This window comes from Haematobia irritans, chromosome 2 (assembly GCF_050003625.1).
Source record: "Haematobia irritans isolate KBUSLIRL chromosome 2, ASM5000362v1, whole genome shotgun sequence".
Taxonomy (NCBI): Eukaryota; Metazoa; Arthropoda; class Insecta; order Diptera; family Muscidae; genus Haematobia; species Haematobia irritans.
This window is the reverse complement of record NC_134398.1, coordinates 137,583,276-137,607,867: the sequence shown is the minus strand read 5'-3', so window position 1 is coordinate 137,607,867 and position 24,592 is coordinate 137,583,276. Positions and strand designations below refer to the sequence as shown.

Below are 24,592 nucleotides of genomic sequence, written 5' to 3'. Positions count from 1 at the left end.
GTACATCCACCTTGTCCACCTTCTTCGCCGCAGAAAGCCAGTTTGCCTTGAACTGCTGCTCGTCCTTAGCAGTTTTTTTTGGTCTTCTTTAGGTTCCGCTTGACAATAGCCCAGTATTTCTCAATTGGGCGGAGCTCTGGCGTGTTGGGAGTGTTCTTGCCAAATCCGGCCAAAACAGTACGGAACAACCGTGTTTCTTCAGGAAAGGCAGCAGACGTTTATTCAAACACTCTTTCACGTAAATTTCTTGGTTGACAGTCCCGGAAGCTATGAAAATGCTGCTTTTCAAGCCACAGGTACAGATGGCTTTGCAAACCAGATATTTTTTGCGAACTTTGACAGTTTTATGTGCTTGAAAATATCTGCTACCTTTCCCCTTCCTTTTGCCGTATAACACTCCTGTTCCGGAAGCTGCTTGTAGTCGGCTTTGACGTAGGTTTCGTCGTCCATTACCACGCAGTCAAACTTCGTCAGCATCTCGTGTACAGCCTCCGGGATCGCGCTTTGGCCGTCGTATTTTGTTTATCATCGCGATTTGGAGTCACTACCTTCTTGTAAGTCGATAGTCCGGCTCGTTTTTTGGCTCGATGCACGGTTGTAGACGATACACCCAGCTTATTTGCGGCATCTCGGAGAGAGAGGTTAGGGTTTCGCTTGAAACTACTGGCAACTCTCTTTGTCGTCTCAGCGGCTTCCGGTTTTCGATTTCCCCCCGATCCAGACTTCCTGGCTGTCGACAAACGTTCCCCAAACACTTTAATTATATTTGTAACGGTTGATTTGGCAACTTTTAGCGATTTTGCCAGCTTTGCGTGCGAGTAGCTCGGATTTTCGCGATGCGCGAGCAAAGGTTTGATACGCTGCTCTTCTTGCTTGGACGGCATTTTGACAACTGAAGAGTGAATTCCAAAATCAAAATAGGAGCAACATTCTACACACACACACACCTTCAAAATGAGGGGTGTTCAGGTTTTTTAAATGCAAAATTGAAAGAAATACGTCAAGTTTATATTGACCAAATTTTGACCGTATCACCCTTTACTTTATGGGGTCTTAGAGCAATATTTCGATGTATTACAAATGGAATGACAAATTTAATATACCCCCATCCTATGGTGGAGGGTATAAAAAATATATATAAAACAATGCGGAAAATAGTAAAATTAAATCGATGTATACCTTCGCCGCTGGCGAGATTTGAATATGCGTTCTTTACTTTTATAATTCATAATAATAAATAATATCTCGAGAATGTTATGGCTTGATAATATCACAAACATTTAAATTGGCATACATCGAGTTCAACGGCGTTTGTGGCTGCGTGTGCTGAGGCGTTCTGTCATGGTGCCAACAGAGCCAGGTTCAACCCCTGGTGGGAGCGAAAATATTCTCAAATTGTTAAAATTGGATAATAGGAAAATAAAACTGTAGTAAAAAATATTGAAAAAAAATAAAAATAAAAAGTGAAATTGGTGAAAAATATGTTTTTTTTTAGTTTTTAAATTTATTCATTTAAATGAACTTCCCAGCAAGAAAGGCGTCGCCAAAAAAGTAATGAAAATGTTCTTTTTGGATCCGGAAGTGGTGCAAAATTGACGCAGAAGCGATGAATTTAACATGGGCTTGTCATAGGACGGAAGTCCTCCATTTCAAAAGCCGTTGCACTGAATTTGCATTACTTCTTTAGGTGTAGTCCGAATTCAATGTTTTGGATATAAATTTAAAAAATTTGTGATATTTTGTCAAATAAATATTTTTATAATTTTTAATGGATTCTAACGCTTGTCGGAAACATTTGCCTTCAAATATTTTCAAAAATTCACAATTTTATCAGATTGGATTTATCATTTTTGTCGACAAAATTTAAATGATTTGTATCATTTTATGAATTCTTACTCTGTTTTTAACCTATTTGAAACAAAACAAGTATATACGGCCGTAAGTTCGGCCAGGCCGAAGCTTATGTACCCTCCATCATGGATTGCGTAGAAACTTCATCTAAACACTGCCATCCACAATCGAATTACTTAAGTTGCGGTAACGCTTGCCGATGGCAAGGTATCTTAAAACATCCTAACACCATCTTCTACATTGTATGTAGGTCCATACGTGGTATATATTAAATCAAAAAAGATCGATCCAATACGTATATAATTCAGTTTGACAAAGTAGACATAACATTTTGACAAAATTTTCTACAGAAATAAAATTTTCACAAAATTTTCTATAGAAATAAAATGTTTACAAAATATTCTATAGAAATAAAAATGTTGACAAAATTTTCTATAGAAAAAAAATTTTGACAAAAATTTCTACAGAAATAAAATTTTAACAAAATTTTCTATAGAAATAAACTTTTAACAAAATTTTCTATAGAAATAAAATCTTGGTAGACTATTTTTGGCTCGAGTGGCAACCATGATTATGAACCGAATAAAATTTGAACAAAATTTTCTATAGAAATAAAATTTTGACAAAATTTTTTATAGAAATAAAATTTTGACAATGATGAAAATTTTATTATGAACCGAATAAAATTTTAACAAAATTTTCTCTAGAAATAAAATTTTGACAAAATTTTCTATAGAAATAAAATTTTGACAAAATTTTCTATAGAAATAAAATTTTGGTAGATTATTTCTGGCTCTAGTGGTAACCATGATTATGAACCGATATGGACCAATTTTTGTGTGATTGGACCAATTTTGGTATGGTTGTTAGCGACCATATACTAACACCACGTGCCTAATTTGAACCGGATCGGATGAATTTTGCTCCTCCAAGAGGCTCCGGAGGTCAAATCTGGAGAATGTTTTATATGGGGGCTATATATAATTATGGACCGATATGGACCAATTCTGGCACGGTTGTTAAAGATCATATACTAACATCATGTTCCAAATTACAACCGGATTGGATGAAATTTGCTTCTCTTGGAGACTTCGCAAGCCAAATCTGGGGATCGGTTTATATGGGAGCTATATATAATTATGGACCGATGTGGACCAATTTTTGCATGATTGTTAGAGACCATATACCAACATAATGTACCAAATTTCAGCCGGATCGGATGAAATTTTCTTCTCTTTGAGGCTCCGCAAGCCAAATCTGGGGATCGGTTTATATGGGGGCTATATAAATTTATGTACCGATGTGAACCAATTTTTGCATGGTTGTAAGAGACCATATACCAACACCATGTACCAAATTTCAGCCGGATCGGATGAAATTTGCTTCTCTTTTAGGCTCCGCAAGCCAAATCTGGGGATCGGTTTATATGGGGGCTATATATAATTATGGACCGATGTGGACCAATTTTTGCATGGTTGTTAGAGACCATATACCAACACCATATACCAAATTTCAGCCGGATCGGATGAAATATGCTTCTGTTAGAGGCTCCACAAGCCAAATCTGAGGGTCCCTTTATATGGGGGCTATACGTAAAAGTGGACCGATATGGCCCATTTTCAATACCATCCGACCTACATCGATAACAACTACTTGTGCCAAGTTTCAAGTCGATAGCTTGTTTCGTTCGGAAGTTAGCGTGATTTCAACAGACGGACGGACGGACGGATGGACGGACGGACGGACATGCTTAGATCGACTCAGAATTTCACCACGACCCAGAATATATATACTTTATGGAGTCTTAGAGCAATATTTCGATGTGTTACAAACGGAATGACAAAGTTAATATACCCCCATCCTATGATGGAGGGTATAAAAAGTTAAAATTACCCATTAAAAGTATGAAAAAACCAAGTTATAAAAAAATTTAATTAAATGAACTTCCTGGGTAGTTAAAATAAAGAACATCATTGGGATTGCATCTTCTGGAAGTCCTTTTAAAGTTGTGCTTTTGGAAGAACTTCCAAATTTTTTGCTGGGCTTCTAAAGCAAGACAAAGAATCCAAAAACAGAGTAGTTCCATACTGCAAAAAATATTTACGGGATATTAAAGATTACGCAATCTAAATTTTAGGATGTGAAATTTACAAAATATTAAGGACAATTTTCTATAAAATAATGATATTTTAATTAAATTAAAGTTTGTAATCTTTGCTCCAAAAAATTTTTTCATTCAATTTAGGACACAAATTTTGTAAATTTGCGTCCCTCCGTTAAAGTCGCATGTCCTTGAACTAAGGTTAATTTTCCTTAAAGTAAAGAAACACATTTTTGATTTAAAGAAATTGTCCTTAAATTAACTGAAATATTGAAACTTTAAATTTAAAATAAAAATGCTTCAAACATAGGCTAAGACTTATTTTGCAGATTTAAATAAATGTTTATCCAAAATATCCATGTATCAAAGAAATTTGTAAAAATCCCATTCGAATTTTAAGGTGCAAGACATCTTCAAGCTATGGAAATCTCAATTCCGTATAATTTCAAGTGTAGGCAATTATTATATATGACATGGTAAAATTTATGGCTGCTTTGACTGGGCTCTAAAGCCAATTAAACTTTACTTCATGGGAATTATTACGTTATAGTTAAAATTTCCCAAATATGAGAAAATTTCCATCATTTTAACAGAACTAAAAAATACGAAAAAAGTTATACATAAATTAGATATATTGTTTTTTTTTTAATTTTACTATATTCGAGTTTCATATAAAGTAGGTTAAAAGTTCGTAAATTTTGTAAAATTTACCAAAAATAATGGACAAGATGGACAATCTTGAACTTTGTATGACGATAAAGCCGTATTTACAAATTCTAACTTCAAGCTTTTTTCTTCAAAATAATAATTTTATTTAACAAGAGAAAAAAATTGATTTATGGCTAATACATTTTCTAGACTATGTCGAAAAATATTTAGTTATTTTTATATCGGCGTTTGTAATATAGTTTAGTTAATTTTTTTTTTAATTAACCTATATTTTATTTCTTGGTAGCTTCATTTTTTTTAAGTGTAAGAGGAAACATTCTTGCTGGTATCCTTAAATGCATTTTACAAAAGTTACAACGCGTTCATGAAAACGTTCCTCTTATGGTATGTTGGTCATATACGGTATGGGTTTAACTTAAAAATAATGTAACATACATTGGCATCTGATCTATAATCAATGGCCATGCGAAATATATACAGCTACCGAATATACCTTTTTTTCATAAACAGCTTCCAATGATACACCATCAAAGACAATACACGTAGGAAGATGGGATATTGGGATGCGTCGCACCAAATGTTGCATTGACGGTGTTAGTTCGATACATGTTTTTTTATTTGTTTTTCGTTTTTATTTTTTAAATGAAAAACTTAATATTCTTAATGAAACAATGTTAAATTTTAGGCAACAACAAAAAAATTACATTTTCCCCTGTATGGAAATTTATTCCCTGCACTTAATTTCTTTTTATTTGCATTTTAATGATAAAGTATGGACCTAACACCGTAAATGGTTTGATGTGCTCAGTAGCCAATTTCCCATCTTCCTACGTGTATAGTCTTAGTACACCATACTGTCTTTTGTGGATAGCCTTTGTTTTTTGTTTTGCTCATAAAATCTTCAAACCCCAAGAGTCGTTCTTTGCGGTCATTCACATTTCTCTTATATTCCTCATAACCAATATACATTTTTATAGAGACGCATCAAAAATGTTAATTATTAATTGTTATGCCTTGTATCGCTTTACGAAAATGTCACAAATGAATACACTCAAAAAACAGTGAACCCACCAAGAAGGAAAATTTTGTAGAAAAATCAGGTTAATTTTAAAAAATCTTAACTAAACAGTATAACAAACGCATATGTCACGCCGATTTCATAAAAATAAGTAAATAAGTTGTCGACAAATGCAAGAACATTTTTTTGACATATTTTTATACCCTAAACCTGACCACATGGTCAGGGTATAATAAGTTTGATCTGCCAAAAAATGTGCCTACCAGAAATATTGATTTTAGACCCCATAAAATATATACCGATCGACTCAGAATCACCTCCTGAGTCAATCTAGCGCTTGGTGTCCGTCCGTCTGTCCATGTATTTGTTATTCGCAGGATTCCGGTCGCAATTATTAAACGATTTTCATGAAATTTGGTACAGGGAGTTTTTTGGGCACAAGGACGAACGCTATTGAATTTGGAAATCGGTTCAAATTTAGATATAGCTCCCATATATTTGTATCGCCCGATTTCGACAAATGGGGTCACGTTGCGCGTTTTTTCAAACGGATCGTCACCAAATTTGGCAAAAGGTAATGTTTTCTATCGCCTTTCAAGTCTGCAAAATTTCATCCAAATCGGTTCAGATTTAGATATAGCTCTCATATATATGTATCGCCCGATTTTCCCAAATTTGGCCACAAAACCTTTATTTATCAATCGATCTTACTCAAAGTAGGCTAAATATAATCTTCTCTAGCACTAACTATATGTGCAAAAAATCATCGAAATCAGTTCAGATTTAGCTATAGCTCCCATATATATGTACCGCCCGATTTTTCTAATTTTGGCCATAAAAACCCTTATTTATCAACCGATCTTACTGAAATTTGGCTAGATCCAGTCCTCTATAGTACTAATTACATGTGCAAAGAGCTCTTCAAGCTCTTTCATATGGTGTATGGGTCATTGTGGGACAATTGTCCATTTGGGCACAGTGGCCACTGGAGGCATCATGTCCAAAATTTTATAAAGAATTTTATTTTTCTCCAAAACTGACCGGCGGATCTAAAAATTCTATGAAGTATCGATAGAGCTCTTCAAGCTCTTTCATATGGTGTATGGGTCATTGTGGGACAATTTTCCATTTGGCCACAATGGCCACGTGAGTCCCATCCTCTCAAAAAATTGTGCCGAAAAACTCAATTTTCTGCAAAATTTTGAGACATATGTGTGAATGTAGCTGTGAGTGATAATGCCACAAGTGGGTGGTTTAATTTTCGATAAAGTAAATTGGTCAGGAAGACCATTTAATATATTTCCTGGTGATCAAAAACTAAATCTATCATTGGTTAGGGCAGAAAATACCTCTGTTAACTCGTTACAGTGCTCTGTTATCTACTTTATGAAGCTCTGTTAACTAATTAACAGAGCTCTACAAAAAATGGTTTGAGTCTGTGCTAACTAAATTCGGAATTTATCTTCACGCACATATTCCATATATATTTTGTCATTTCTAATACACTTGCAAATTTTTTTTGATTTATTTAAATTTATATTAAATATAATTCAACAAAAGTACTAGTTCTATTAATGTCTTGTATGGTGTATTTTTTATTAGCATAAAAATTTAATATTGTCAACATTTTCGAAAATAAAAGTATCAAGTGGAATTCAAGTAAATTTGTAAAAACACTTTGTAATCATAATTTACCTGATACACTTCAATGCCGGCTATACTCTATTATGTTTTCCATTGCTAGTTGTATTGACTAATTCTACAGAAACTAAGCAAAATTTACTGATAATGATTTTTTCGTAGTCCCAACAATAGATAAGATTTTGTTAAGGCAAAAGAATTTGAAATAAATTGTTGACCTATAACTAGACAAGACAGACAACAATAGCAACTAGCGTTCAGATGCCTTTTTGTGTTAGTGATCAGACAATAAGCGTTGGATGGCTGGAGTAGAGATTGTAATCACAAAATCAATATTCTTTTGGAAATGTCGACTTTTTACATTAAAAAAATGTAAAATTTGAAAAAAGCTTTTCTTTCGACTTTGGCAAATTTTAAAATTGCAACTTGGAACTCCACTACATTTTTGGTTAAGTGAACTACCATTAGTTGTATTCCATCTTAAGGACATGTATACTATATATATTTATAATGGGAGTCTTTAATAAACTTTGACAAAATTTGTCAAGATTAATATGTGTATTATAAAATGAATATATAAACATCTGCTTAGGCGTATATAATTATCTAAATTAATGTTTTTTATTTATAAATTGTTTAAACAGTTTTGTTTAAATTTTCAATCCTCTGAATTTTCAAATTTCAGAGGATTGCTTTATTTGAACAGATTAAAATAAAATAAATAAATACTGCTAATGCTGTATGCAAGCTACACTCAGAAGAAAAAGTCGGAAATAATTACAAGAAAGGAATGGTGATGGGGGTATAATAAGTTTGTCATTCCGAAATATTTCGATTTCCGACTATATAAAGTATATATATTCTTGATCAAGGAGAAACTCTCAAAACAATGTAATCATGTCTGTCCGTCTGTCTGTTATAATCACGCTACAGTCTTAAATTATGAAGCAATCGTGCTGAAATTTTGCACAAACTCGTCTTTTGTCTGCAGGCAGATCAAGTTCGAAGATGGCCTATATCGGTCCATGTTTTGATATAGCCCCCATATAAGCCGACCTCCCGATTTGGGGTCTTGCACGGAAAGAAGAAAAAAAAACGTTTGGAAAACGTGTATCGAAAACGTTTTTCTTTTGTTAGAGTTTTTTGAATTGCTTCGAAAAGTATACACTTTTATCACCAAAAAAATTCGTTTGTTACAAAATTTTCATTTTTTCAATAAAAAAGTTATTTTTGAACCAACAACACAGTCCATTTCGTTTATATCAAACACTGTTCTCTTTTGACTTTAGGTCTTTAATAAGACACATTTTACAGTTCATAGTTCATGGGCGCCGCAAGCTATACTATATAAATATAACTTACACAGTCTCACATAAGTTTACATACCCTTGAGGTTTTTACCTTATAAGTAAACATGTTTCTTGTTGTTGTTTATAATCCAGACTAAAAAAATCTTCTTGAAAATTGACAAATACTTTGTTTTTCAAGTTAATTTACAAAATCTAAAGCATATATATGCAAATTTTATTATATTTTATTAATTAAAGAAAATACAATTTCTTAAACCGTATGTAAACTTGTGTAAGACTGTGTATATGGGTAATTGTCTATTGATGACAATAACGGCTACATAGCTCAGTGGATAGTGTGCTGGCTTACAAATTGCATGGTCCGCGGTTCGATTCTCCGTCCAGGCGAACGGTAAAACAAAAATTTTAAAAATTTATAAAATCGAATAATTTCTTCTACATTGTTTGTATTATAGAAAAAGGTGCTAAGAACTAAAAAACTTCGTGGAAGTGAGAAAGATGTGAGGGAAAATGCAATTAGCCAGAAAAAATTTTTTGAGTTAGTCTTTATGAAATTGTTTTTACATCCTGGAAAATAATAAACGTTTATCACAAAAAGTATATACTTTTCTTCCAAATACACTTCCTTTCAACGAAAAGCAAATGAGAAACGAACTTTGTTTGTCTAAAATTTCGTTTGGGAGGAAAGAATTATTTTTTTGCGTGTGGGCTTATAGAGTTTTTATCTCCCAATTTTGCTTGTTGTTTTTCTATAATCCGTAGTTTTTATTCAAATTGCCTGAAATAAGAAATCGAGAGATATTTTAGGACCACAAAAGAGGTGCGCCGAAAATGATGAGTATCGGTCCATGTTTTAGTACAGCCCCCATATAAACCGATCTCCCGAATTTACTGTTTGGGCTTCAAGAAACCGTAGTTTTTGTCCAATTTGCCTGAAATTGAAAACCTGGAGGTTTTTTAGGACTATAGATAGGTCTGCAAGAAATGATTTTATTTTTTGGCATTCTAGAAACCGTAGTTTTTACCCAATTTGCGTAAAATTGGAAATCTTTTTAGGATCATAAATAGATGTGCCGTCCGATTTGGGGTCTATATTCTAGAACTACAATTAGATGTGCTGAATATTATGTGAATCCGTCCATATTTTGGCATATCCCCCAAAAGACCGATCTCCCGATTTAATTCCTTGGGTTTCTAGAAACCATAGTTTTTATCCGATTTGCCTGAATTGTAATTATACTGATATACGGTTCCTATAAATCCAGAATCTGATCTAGTCTTTATAGGTAAACTTTTTAAATTTATGTTCGGGAAGCGTACTACACCGAAAAAAAGTAAATTGTTTTATAGGAAGAATGAACTAACTCGCGCGAAAATTGAACTATTTTGTACTCCATGTTTTGAGATTTCCACTAGGAAAATTTAGTACCATGTTGTACTTTTTAACTGTTGTTCTCGAAATTACTCCCTCTCATTGAAAAAAAATTAACTAAAAGTATATAAGAAAATCATTGGCGCCAAATCATGACCATTTTACCATGCATTAGTTCATTCTTACTATTTTTGGGAATCGTACGAAAATGTTCATTTGTTTTAGTTAAAAATGAACTTATGTGTATAGTCATTGAACTTTATACTCGCGTTTAGTTCATAAAATGTTTGAGACATACTTAAAAAACGAAACTTTCATTGGACTGTGGAAAGTTTCGCAAAAAATAATAAAATTGAACTACAAACAAATATTTTTTTTGCAATAAAAATAAGTTAAATTTGGCGTTAGTTTAACTACGGGAATTTTTTTCTGTGTGGTTGAACTGATCTGCTTGGGAGAATATCTGTCATCAAAACCCCTGAAATTTTAAAAGGAAACTATAACATTTGATTCATGGTGGTGGGTATTTAAGATTAAAATAGAAAGAATACTCCATGTAAATAATTTGACAATTTATTAAATTGGATTTTCACTAAACGGGTATTCGATAAGCAAATCTTCCACTGCATATATTTTGAAAACCTTCCAATTTGCATTTGGACGCTATTTTCATTTTTATACCCTGCGCCACACTGTGGAACAGGGTATTATAAGTTAGTGCATATTAGATAGGGTCACGAAAAAAAGTTGATGCGGTCACCCCCCAGTTTTGTAGCATATTCGAAGACAATTTCAGAACACCAAAACTTTTTTTCCGTGCACCCTACGACCCCCCGAAATACAATTTATTGTGTTGTGTCGTCATTTGAAGTCCGATCGAAAAGAAACGCATATCGTTATTCGTGGTTGATCAGGGGCTATATTTCGTGCATTGGTCATTTTTGACTCCGACGTCAAATTTGATTTTTAATTTTTTTATTTCGCTTCGTATACCCCTATTATGCCCATTTCTGATAACCATTATAAAGATCTTAACAAAATATGAAACTTTTGCTTTTGAAGTATTTAATTATATTCATAAACAAAAAAGTTACAGAGATTTTAAAAAGTCAATAGGTCACCCTACACCATCAAATAGCTTTTGCTGTGTTGTCATGATATCCGATCGAAACCACATGCACATCGTTATTCACATCTACGAAATTAATTTGAAAGGTATTTAATATACACAAACTGTTTATCTGTAAATTTCTAACGGTACCTTTGTATACATACTCGTTGTTTGCACTACGGCATTTTCTGCGTTATGCAAAGTAGAGGTGTGCACGTGAGTGAAATTTCATTCACACTCACGCACATTCACGAAGCAAAATGTTTGTTCACGCACGCTCACGCACGATATGTTTGGTAGCCACTCACACTCACGCACGTTCACGAAATGTAAACCGGTACTCACGCACGCTCACGCACGAACTACTTTTAAAGACTCACGCTCACGCACGATTCACGACAATTAACGTGACTCGCGACAAATTCACGAGACTCACGACAAATTCACGAGCCTCACGACATTTTCCAACCGGGAAAGAGGAAAGGTAACTAAATTAATAAATAGGATATAGTTCGACAGCTAAATAGAATTCAGTTATCATATCAGAAAGAATTAAATCTTGATTTTTTTCGTGAGAGTGATTTTGCAGAAATTTTATTCACGCACATTCACGAACCGATTTTATTTCTCACGCACGCTCACGCACGACATATTATTTTTAGTCCCATTCACGCACATTCACGAAAGTTTCTTCAGATTTTGTTCACGAGTCACGTGATTCACGCGTGAATCACGTGTGTCACGACAGTTTCGTGTCATTTTCTGCGTTATGCAAAGTGCATGTGTTTTTGCTAGAACAATTTGAGAGCCCACTGCTTTAAAATTCTAACAATCACTTTCGCTACATGATTTTTTAAGTCTGTCCATATTTTTGTGAGAGAAGGCTGTTGATAGTATTTGAAAAAAGTGAAAACAACAGCCTTCTCTCACAAAAATATGGAAAGACTTAAAAAATCATGTAGGTTAGGTTAGGTTAGGTTAAAGTGGCAGCCCGATTAAGATTCAGGCTCACTTAGACTATTCAGTCCATTGTGATACCACATTAACTAAAAGTACCTATTACATATGGGCACTTCTAGTTTTAACCGCTGAACCTTCTTGATTATTTTTCTTTGTTGAACCAACCAGATTGTTCCAAAAACAGTAGCAGACTGCTTAAGTTAACGTTTTCCAGATCCGCCAGTAATCTGAAGCTATATGCTCCTAAAAGTTGCTTGCGCTTTACACAAAATGCAGGACACTCACACAAGAGGTGTTTAATTGATTCTTTTTCCTCCGCATCATGACAGCTCATACAATAGTCATTATACTTCGCGCCAATAGTTTTTGCAAAATCTCCTATCAGGCAGCGACCCGTTATAGCAGATATCAGGAGTGACCCCTGACGTCTCGAGAACATTAGCATATCTAGTGTGCGGTTTAAGTTGAAATGGGGCCATATTTGCTTGGTGTCGTTACAACCCTTGCAATTCTCCCATCGAACATTTGCCATCATAACGACCTTCTCACGCAGCATGAGCTTGCAGGTAGCTAGGGGCATACCAACAAATTCTAGTTCCCCTGGAATATGTAAGGTAGTCCCTAGCCTTGTCAACTCATCCGCTTCGCAGTTCCCCGGTATGTTCCTATGGCCAGGCACCCATATTAGGTGAATATTGTACTGCTCAGCCATCTCATTGAGAGATTTGCGGCAGTCGATGGCCGTTTTCGAGTTGAGGAACACAGAGTCCAAGGATTTTATTGCAGGTTGACTGTCTGAGTATATATTAATGCCCACATTTTTTGGAACATTACTTCTCAGCCAATTCGCCACCTCTCTTATTGCTAATATTTCAGCCTGAAAAACACTACAGTGATTAGGTAATCTTTTCGCTATTCGAAGTTCCAGATCATTAGAATATACTCCGAACCCCACTTGTCCATCCAATTTGGAGCCATCAGTGTAGAAATCTATATATTCTTTATTCCCCGGGGTCTGTGTGCACCACGCCTCACTGTTGGGGATTAGAGTCTCAAACTTTTTGTCGAAAAGTGGACTCGCCAAAGTGTAATCCACTACGTTAGGCACATCTGGCATTATTTTGAGGACAGAACTGTGACCGTAACCTTTTTCCGACCACAGCGATAGTTCGCGCAACCGTACAGCCGTTGTTGCAGCTGACTGTTTGGCCAAAATGTCTAAAGGCAATAGATGCAGCACGACATTAAGGGAATTTGTTCCTGTCTTGCTGAATGGGGTAAATCCTGTCTTTGCAGGATTTACCCCAAGACCATTGTCTTTCGCCCATTTCTCAGTCATCCGGAGGGCCCTCTGAATAATATCTCTGATTGTGGATGGGAATTTTCCCCTGACTGCCAGAGCCACATCATCTGCGTATGCCACCACTTTTATTCTTTCTTTTTCTAGAGTAACCAGAAGGCTATTTATAGCAACATTCCAAAGAAGAGGTGATAGAACTCCTCCTTGGGGAGTGCCTCTGTTCACATACTTTTGTATGTTTGCTTGTCCTAGTGTGGCTGAAATACGTCTCTTCATTAGCAGTTCGTCTAACAGCCTGAGTATACATGGATCAACATTCAGAGTTGTCAGTCCATTTAATATCGAGCTCGGATGGACATTATTGAACGCCCCTTCGATGCCTAGAAACGCCACGATTGTGTATTCTTTGACAGATAGTGAGCTTTCAATAAAGCTGACTAGTTCATGTAGTGCGGTCTCAGTAGACCTGCCCTTCGAGTATGCACGCTGTCCTTTCGAGAACAACCTTGAATCGATGCTAGTTCTAAGATAAATATCTATCATCCTCTCCAGAGTCTTAAGTAGGAATGAGGATAAGCTGATTGGTCGGAAATCCTTCGCCCTCGAGTGAGAGGCTTTTCCCGCTTTAGGTATGAAAACGACTTTTGTTTCCCTCCACTTTCCTGGGATATATGATAAGTTGATACATCCTTTATATATCACTGACAACCAAGGGATAATTTTGTCAGTTACAGCTTGTAACTCCGCCGGAGTAATTCCATCAGGTCCGGGGGATTTGAATGGTCCAAAGCTATTTAGCGCCCATCTTATTCTAGTTTCCGATACAATTTCCTCGACAGGAAACGACCGCTGAGCAACTGTGGCACCGCCAGTACATGGTTCAACCGTCTGATTTCCAGGAAAATGTGTGTCCAATAGTACCTCCAGCGTCTCCTCACTGGACGTTGTCTAATTTCCCCCCGATGTTTTAATGAAACCTGGAGCGGAGTTGGTGGATGCTAGAACCTTCCGTAGTCTGGAAGCCTCGGACGTATTCTCAATACTGCTGCAGTAGTCATTCCAAGAGTTATGCTGAGCCTTTCTCAGTTCTCGCTTGTATCCTCTCAGATTCCTCTTGTAAGCGTCCCAGTCCTCAGGGGCTCTGGTGGACTTTGCCTTGTTAAAGAGCTTCCTGCAGGATTTCCTCATATTACTTAATTCCGTAGACCACCATGGTGGTCGATGTTTCCCCCTTGGCTTTCCTCTAGGGCATGCAGCTTTCAGTGAGATGTTGAAGGCCTTAGTAATCCGCTCCACTGCGTGTTCGATATCTTGCACATTTCTCATATTTGTCTCTGTTATTTCCGGTATCATCATATTGAACGATTCCCTATACCTATTCCAGTCAGCTTTCCTAACATTTGGCGAAAATATGGTCTTGGTGATATGAACATCAAATTTGAAACTGATGTAGCGATGATCTGAGAAGCTGTGTTCACTTAAAACATGCCACTCAGATATCATTTCATTCAGTTCTTGCGAGGCCAAGGTGATGTCCAAAACCTCTTGCCTGTTTTTAGTGACAAAGGTTGGGGCATCTCCCTTGTTGCAAACTACCAGATTAGTACGCAAAATAAACTCTATTAGCGACTCTCCCCTTGCATTAGTATCACTACTTCCCCATATACTATGATGCGCATTCGCATCGCATCCCATAATGAGTTTCGTCTTTGTTTTCAGTGACTCCTCAACTAAGGTCTTAACGGCACATGGAGGCATCTCCCTGTCATGTCCCATATAGACCGAAGATACCCAATATTTGCATTTGGCTATTTCTAAATTGGCAACGACAGTGTCTGCATTGCACATTGAAGGAAGCAGAAACAAGTTAAGCTCGTTTTTAGCAATTATACAGGCTCGAATTACATCATTACCAGTATACTGCAATAGTTTGAACCCCGGAGTACTTAATTCACATATTTTGTTTCTATAAACATATGGTTCTTGAATAAGAACTATGTCTATGTCCCCTTTCATCAAGAGAACTTTTAAGGCAGCACATGCAGCCTTACAATGATGAAGATTTATCTGGAGGATCCGTAGGACCATCGAGATTTTCAACAACCGTCACATCAGCCGCTTCAATCGAGTCATCAAGAATGTCCTCTTCAGAGATATCGGTGACTCTCGCAATAACCATAGGTTCGACTTTGGTGAGTTCTGAGGCAATAGAAGCCTCCTCACGCATACGGTATCTATCCATGTCTTCAACTTTGGTATCTCCCTCGACTTCGCAAGAGGATCCGCTTACTTCTGATTCAGACAGAGGCTTGTCCATTTCTGAATCCTTTAGCTGATCGTTTTTATACACCTTCATTTGGATATAATGAAAGCCATAACATACACGGCCGTGGGACTTTGCTAGATGTGGCAAAGACTGAGTGTTCAATATAAACACTGCATGCCGTCTTGGCCCATCCACTTCATCCAAACGGCCAACCTTCCAATCAGCTGTTGGAAGATCTGGATTGCATTGTTTCAGTCTATTTAAATAGATTCAGGGTCAGAAGGGTTTGCAGGTATCCAGGCATGTGCTCTAGGTCTAGCCGGTATGTCTTTCTTCTCGACTAACTCTAGAGCAGCTCCTTCCCAAACTTCACCAATTAGTATCAGAGCAGCTTTAAAACATTCTATAGACCTCTGGTCCTCAAATGCGACTAGCTTAAATCGTCCTTGATACCAACCAGCCTCTTGGTGTCGAGGATCTGGGCCGGGAAACTTTTCCAGCACCTGTGAGTAGACGACAGACAGAGCATTCTCAATTTCCCCCCATTTTTGCTTTGGAACCATACCGTCCAATGCTCCTTTATTAATGATAGCCATCACAAGGCTATCTTTAGCAACTGAGGCAAACGATCTTTGATCCCTTTTGGAGGATGGCAGCTCATCCGGCGATCGTTCCCTTTTTCCAGTCTCAAGAATTCCCTGAGCCCATTTTAAGGAATCGCTTTGTTTAGCCGACAGCGTGCTTGGGTCGACTGATCCTAACTTCTTTAGGATAAACAAAGCATTTCTGCGTTCCTTGAATCTCTTTCGTGAGGGATTACCTCCTTTTGATGTCGTTACCTTAGAAAAAGTTCGACTTGTCAGAGTGTCGCCACCTGTCGACCCGTCTACAGGTCGACTAATTGGGCCTAACTCTTGGTCATTGCCCAGATTTATAACTCCAGTCGATACCCGTCCACTGGGCCCTGAAGTTAGCAACCCACCACACTTGAAATTCGTAGTAGGTACCTATTACGATGAGTTTATCCGCTATTGAAAAACACGTCCGTTCCGTTCGACGGTTGAATAGCAAAAAAAAAAAAAAAAAAAAATCATGTAGCGAAAGTGATTGTTAGAATTTTAACACAGTGGGCTCTCAAATTGTTCTAGCAAAAACACATGCACTTTGCATAACGCAGAAAATGCCGTAGTGCAAACAACGAGTATGTATACAAAAGTACCGTTAGAAATTTACAGATAAACAGGTTTTGTGTTCTAAATGCCTTATAAATTAATTTCGTAGATGTGCATGTGGTTTCGATCGGACATCATGACAACACAGCAAAAACTATTTGGTGGTGTGTAGGGTGACCTATTGACTTTTTAAAATCTCTGTAACTTTTTTGTTTATGAATATAAGTAAGTACTTCAACAGCAAAAGTTTCATATTTTGTTAAGATCTTTATGATGGTTATCAGAAATGGGAATCATAGGAGTATACGAAGAGAAATAAAAAAATTAAAAAACAAATTTGACGTCGGAGTCAAAAATGACCAATGCACGAAATATGGCCCCTGATCAACCACGAATAACGATATGCGTTTCTTTTCGACCGGACTTCAAATGACGACACAACACAATAAATTGTATTTCGGGGGGTCGTAGGGTGCACGGAAAAAAAAAGTTTTGGTGTTCTGAAATTGTCTTCGAATATGCTACAAAACTGGGCGGGGACCGCATCAACTTTTTTTTTCCTTTAGGCCTTGACCCTATCTAGTGCATATGTTTGCAACACCCAGAAGGAGACGAGATAGATACATGGTGTCTTTGGCAAACACGCTCAGGGTGGGCTCCTGAGTCGATATAGCCATGTCCGTCTGTCCGTGAACACATTTTTGTAATCAAAGTCTAGGTCGCAGTTTAAGTCCAATCGACTTCAAATTTGGCACAAGTATGTGTTTTGGCTCAGAATAGAACCCTATTGATTTTGGAAGAAATAAGTTCAGATTTAGATATAGCTCCCATATATATATTTCGCCCGATATGGAATTATATTGCCCTAGAAGCCAGAGTTTTACCCTAATTTGCTTAAAATTTTGCACAAGAAGAACAATTAGTACTATAGTCAAGTGTGCCAAATTTTATTGAAATCGGTTCAGATTTAGATATAGCTACCATATATATCTTTCGCCCGATATGACCTACTACAGTCCCAGAAGCCAGAGCTTTACCCCAATTTGGTTGAAATTTTGCACCAGGAGTACAATTGGTAGTGGAGTCAAGTGTGCCAAATTTTATTGAAATCGGTTAAGATTTAGATATAATTCCCATAGGTATCGTTCGCCCGATTTACACTCATATGACCACAGAGGCCAATTTTTTGCTCCGATTTAGTTGAAATTTTGCACAGGGAGTAGAATTAGCTTTGTAGTTATGCGTGCCAATTTGGTTGAAATCGGTTCAGATTTAGATTTAGCTCCCATATATATGTTTTTCTTATTTCGACAAAAATGGTAAAAATACCAACATTTTCCTTGTAAAATCGCCAATGCTTAGTCGAAAAGTTGTAAAAATGACTCTAATTTTCCTAAACTTCTAATACATATATATCGAGCGATAAATCGTAAATAAACTTTTGCGAAGTTTCCTTAAAATTGTTTCCCATATTTTTTTACTAACATTGTGTTCCACCCTAGTGCATTAGCCGACTTAAATTTTGAGTCTATAGATTTTGCAAAAGTTTATCAAATTCTGTCCAGATCGAGTGATATTTAAATGTATGTATTTGGGACAAACCTTTATATATAGCCCCCAACACATTTGACGGATGTGATATGGTATTGAAAATTTAGATCTACAAAATGGTGCAGGGTATAATATAGTCGGCTCCGCCCGACTTTAGACTTTCCTTACTTGTTTTTAATGAGTTAACAATAAAAGCATAATTTAGTGCTCCAAAGTTCGGCTCCGCCCGACTTTAGACTTTCCTTACTTGTTTTTAATGAGTTAACAATAAAAGCATAATTTAGTGCTCCAAAGTTCATGGATAAAAGTTATAGTTTTTTTTAATATATTGTAAAAATACTCATAAACTATGCATATTAGTTTTTAAATGAATCTCAAGTTCGCCAGGTATTAGAAAATAATTAAGCAATAATATGAACTATCCAGCTATGATTATAAAGATTAATGAAATGCTCTTGACGTTTAAAATCCTATTATTTCCGTTTGTTTTCAAGATCCAATTGTTTCCGTTTGTTTTATTATGATCTTGGAACAGTTATTCGCAATTGGGTTCAAGTGTAATAGTGTGATTCCACTGGAAACCCCTCAATTATCAGGAAACCATTTTAGAAACCGCTTTGGGGACATAGGTACGCAAACATATGGGTCGTAGTCCATGGGTGTACCAACAAGGTTTGGAACTGGTTAAAAAAATAGTGACTTATTTATTTTAGAAGATAGATGTTATTGAATATATGAACTAATACGGTCCCAGAAGCCAGAGTTTTACCCAAATTTGGTTGACATTTTACACTAGGAGTACAATTAGTAGTGTAGCCAAGTGTGCGCCCGATTTACACTCATATGACCACAGTGGCCAATCTTTTACTCAGGAAGTAGAATTAACATTCCAACTGTCTGTACCAAAGTAGGTTGAAATCGGTTCAGATTTACACGCAAAGAAAAAAAACGTTTGGAAAACGTGTACCGAAAACGTTTTTCTTTTGTTAGAGTTTTTTGAATTGCTTCGAAAATTTTAAACTTTTATCACCAAAAAAATTCGTTTGTTACAAAGTTTTTATTTTTTCAATAAAAAAAGTTATTTTTGAAACAACAACAGAGTCCATTTCGTTTATATCAAACACTCTTCTTTTCTGACTTTTGGTCTTTAATAAAACACATTTTACAGTTCAAAATTTAATATAGTACAATGTAATGTTGAACATTTTTTTCGGAATCTTCGGAACATATGTAGAATGTATGTAAAAAAAAAAAAAAAAAAAAACTTTGGTCGAAGCAGGGATCGAACCCACGACCCTTGGCATGAGAGTCAGACGTAGCAACCACTGCTCCACGGTGCCAAACTAAATGTTTGTTTCTGTTAAATAAACTTTGTTTATTCGGTTCGTGGGCGCCGCAAGCTATGCTATATAAATATAACTTATATGCATATTTATCTCTTGATGACCATAACAGGTACATAGCTCAGTGGTTATTGTGTTGGCTTACAAAGTACATGGTCCGCGGTTCGATTCTCCGTCCAGGCGAAAGGTAAAACAATTTTAAAAATTTATAAAATCGTATAATTTCTTCTACATTGTTTGTATTACAGAAAAAGGTGCTAAGAACTAAAAATCTTCGTGGAAGTGAGAAAGATGTGAGGGAAAATGCAATTAGCTAGAAAAAAAAATTTTTTGAGTTAGTCTTTATGAAATTGTTTTTACATCCTGGAAAAGAATAAACGTTTATCACAAAAAGTATATACTTTTCTTCCAAATACACTTCCTTACAGCGAAAAGCAAATGAGAAACGAACTTTGTTTGTCTAAAATTTCGTTTGGGAGGAAAGAATTATTTTTTTGCGTGTAGATATAGCTCCCATATATAGCTTTCGCCTGATTTACACTCATATGACCACAGAGGCCAATTTTTACTCCGATTTAGTTGAAATTTTGCACAGGATGTAGAATTAGCATTGTAGCTATGCGTGCTAAATTTGGTTGAAATCGGTTCAGATTTCGATATAGCTTCTATATATATGTTTTTCCGATTTGGGCAAAAATGGCAAAAATACCAACATTTTCCTTATAAAATCGCCACTGCTTATTCGAAAACTTTTAAAAGTCACTCAAATTTTCCTTTATTTCTAATACATATCTATCGACCGATAAATCATAAATACACTTTTGCGAAGTTGCCTCAAAATTGGTTCATATTTAAATGTTTCCCATATTTATGCGCAGGGTATATTTTTTTAATATTTTTGAACCAACAACACAGTCCATCTCGTTTATATCAAGCACTGTTCTTTTCTGACTTTAAGTCTTTAACAAGACACATTTTACAGTTCATAGTAAACATTTAATATAGTAGTTTGTAATCCCAGCAAAAAAGCGTTGCCAAAAACGTAATGAAAATGTTCTTTTTGGATCCGGAAGTAGTTGAAAACTGACGCAGAAGCGATGAATTTAACATGGCTTGTCATAGGATGGAAGTCCTCAGTTTCAACAGCTGTTACACTGAATTTGCATCACTTCTTTACACAGAAAAAAATTTCACGAACATTTTTTCAATTAAAATTTTAATTGAGTTTTAAAAAATATTCAATTAAAAATTTAATTGAATCAACAAATTTTTTAATTGAAACAAAAATCAATCACGAAAATTAATAGTATCAATTAATATTTTAATTGACCTTCAATTAATTTTTTAATTGATACTATCATTTCTGTGATTGAAGACATTTCAATTAAAAATTAATTGGATCAATTAATTCGTGATTGAATCAGAATTTTTTTTTTGTGTGTAGGTGTGATTCGAATTCAATGTTTTGGATGTAAATTAAAAAATTCTGTGATATTTCGTCAAATAAATAATTTTTTAATTTTTTTATAAATTTTTATTGAATTCTAACGCTTGTCGGAAACGTTTGACCTCAAATATTTTCAAAAATTCACAATTTTTTCAGATTGGATTTAGCATTTTTTTCGACAAAATTTAAATGATTTGTACCCTTTTATGAATTCTTACTCTGTTTTTAACCTAATTGAAACCAAAAAATTTAAAATTACCCATTAAAAGTATGAAAAAACCAAGATATGAAAAATTGAATTAAAAGAACTTCCTGGGTAGTCAAAATAAATAACATGGTTGAGAGTGCATCTTTGGAAGAACTTCCAATTTTTTTTTGGTGGGATGTTAAACATCTTTTCGGAATTTTCCGAACATATCTGGAATATATGTAAAAAAAAACACAAAACATTTTTGATGTTCGGTCGAAGCAGGGATCGAACCCACGACCCTTGGTACTGCTCCACGGTGCCCAACTAAATGTATGTTTCTGTTAAATAAAGTTTGTTTAATCGGCTCGTGGGCGCCGCAAGCTGTGCTATATAAATATAACTTATATGGATAATTGTCTATTGATGACAATAACAGCTACATAGCTCAGTGGATAGTGTGTTGGCTTACAAATTGCATGGTCCGCGGCGAAAGGTAAAATTTAAAAAATCTACATTGTTTGTATTACAGAAAAAGGTGCTAGGTGCTAAGAAAATCTTGCGAAAATAATGTAATTTTCCATAAAATTCATAAAATATATTTCAATTAAATTATTTTCGTTTTCAAAGGTTGTATTTTTTAGAAAGTGGTCAACTAAAGGGTACACCCAGAAAAAAAGTGAACCCACCATGAAAGAAAATGTAGATTTATATTAGACAATTTTAACTAGAATATTTTAGTAACAACAGGATACAAAAAAGTTCATAATTTTTGTCAAATTGAAGAAAATTTATTAAAAATAATAATTTTTATCTGTTTTTTACTTAAGTTTCTTATTTTGGAGGAATAAATTGGAATTACAAATTGTAAAAATGTTTTTAGTGCTATATGAAGATACAAGTAAAATGTTCTCTTGTGAAAATCTTATGAATTCAATTTTAGAAAACTTCACCCATTTTAGGAAAATATGTATAAAACTTTTTTCAGTTTTAGTTCACGTTATTAAAGTAAGCAAAAAATAATTAAAAAAGAAATACGTTCTCTCACTTAGCAAAATTGAATTAAAATCAAGTAATTTTCATGAACTAAAATAAAGTTAAATCGGCTATAATAGATTTCGTTGACTCTTTTCTGGGGGTATGATTCTGTCAAATAAAGTTTCTTTACATTGGCTCATGGGCGTCCAAAATTATGCTCTATAAATAGAACTAGAATTGTGGTGAAACATGACAAACCGGTCAGTAATGTGGAAAGTTTGCCAGAGGTTTAAAAATCTAATTCATTTAAACCATAAATAGTGAACGTAATACCAAACTAGAACCAGAAAACAAATGATATTTTAGCAAGTCTCTTTTAGAAAATTTTAGACGGGTTGCTGTTATAGCAAATATTATTAGCAGTTATCCCCTAAACAGACATTTCATGATTTTTTCTTATTTTTATGCAATTTTCCATAAAATTCCAATTCCATAATTTATAAGTTTTAATGACAATTATAGTTACGATTTAATATTGTCCAACCATCACTGAAATTGTTCTTACCAGTCTGGAAGTGAAACCTTCGAGTGTAAGCTAAACATCTTGCTCCTTGAAAGTTCCCGTTTTATTATATAGACTTCATGAATATTATATATTTAAGTTTTGTTTAGGTCAAAATTAATTTTTTCTTGTTATGACAAAATCATAAACATATTTATCTCAGTGCATGCATGTAAAAAATATCTTTCCCCATCTTCCTTGCTGTAACTGCAACGGTTCAATTATCTCTCTCTCTCCCTCCTGCTCACTGTGCTGCCACGTGAGGCAAAAGGTAAACAGAGAATATTTTAACTAACCAGTAGACAATTATTTGCAATACCGCAATTTATTAGGTACACATTGTGAATATATTTTTATTCTTATCAGTATATTTTGTATATAATTTAATCTGTATAGAAAATTTTTACATATATCGGGTAGAAACTATATTTTAATTCACACAAGACCAAATATATATTTTTACATACACACACGCGTTCCTACAGCATCAAGTTTCCAAGAAGTTATAAAAATACCTCATGCCAAAATATCACACCTTTCACTTAACAGCTGATTGAGATGGCATAATTCACCATTCATTTTAACTTGTTTAATAACAAGTCAGTTACGATAACCCCCACTACTACCTCAGATCCCCATTATAAACAAAAGCTTTGCTGTGTAATGTTTGAAAATAATAATAATAATAATAAAATATATGCATGCGTGAAGTATGATTGAACGCATCCACTATTAATTCAATATTGCATGTATCGATGGAGAGGATCTAAAACTGTTACGTTTTTGTTGAGTTGTTGCTGCGGCATTTACTTGGCACTACGTCGATGCTGCTTGCTTTTCAAACAACAATACCAGCAGCAGCAATACACTTTTTCGCACGCAATCAAAAATTTTCTTTCGTTTATTACTTTATCTTCTTTCACTTTAAACGATTATACACAAAATCTCCACACCAAATTAAATGGATTTTTTCTATTTAATTTTCAAATTTAAAACAACGTTAGAATTTGGAGCGATTTTGGGCATTTATTATCTTTTGAGCACCACCCAAAAAGAGGAAGGTAGGTTGTGGGTCAATTGTTATCAGGAATAGAGTTATCACAAAATCATAATATATGACACTGCACAGCAATACTAAACATGTGTACTAACCGATCAACCGGAAAAAATGCAAGACGTTGCCGAATGATACGGAGAAGAACAATAAGAGATGTGGCAAAAGACGTTCTTTTTAATGCCCGTTTATGAGGCAGATCTTAACCGATCAACGCGTTGAAAACAACTGGGCAGATTTAGATTTGAACAAACATTTTCTGAAATGTTTTTGTTAGCATGTGAGTCGTTGTTTTCGTGCTCTTCTGTCTCTCTATCGATGTCTATAACAGCACAAGCTAATAATGCAAGTACAGTGGCTCAAGGTAATGCATGCATTACATTGAACTTGACGATGTTACACTGTTACCATGACTACACACAAAGAAAAAACAAACAAATGTTTGAAAAACAGGTATTACAAACGTTTTGTTTTCGTTGAAGTTTTTCGAATGTCCTTAAATAGTTTAAATTTTTATCACCAAATTTAAAAAAAAAAAAATTTTGCAATAATAAAAAAAAAGTTATTTAAAAATCACAATCTATTTCGTTTATACCAAGCTCTGGTGTTTTCTAGGCTTTATGTCTTAAATAGGATACATTTTGAGGTTTCGTAATAAAAAATTATTTTTAATTTATTATTACAGTGCCTAACATCCTT

At 34.9% G+C, this 24,592-nt stretch overlaps 1 protein-coding gene across 1 annotated transcript in view; it reads right to left on the bottom strand.

Moving 5' to 3' along the window:
* mdy (diacylglycerol O-acyltransferase) overlaps positions 1 to 24,145 on the bottom strand; it is a 60,748-nt gene extending 36,603 nt beyond the window's left edge. Inside the window, exon 1 of the mRNA XM_075296229.1 lies at positions 23,992 to 24,145. The gene's annotated coding sequence lies outside the window, so the exon portion shown is untranslated. The remainder of the gene's footprint in view (positions 1 to 23,991) is intronic.
* Between the last annotated feature and the right edge of the window lie 447 nt (positions 24,146 to 24,592).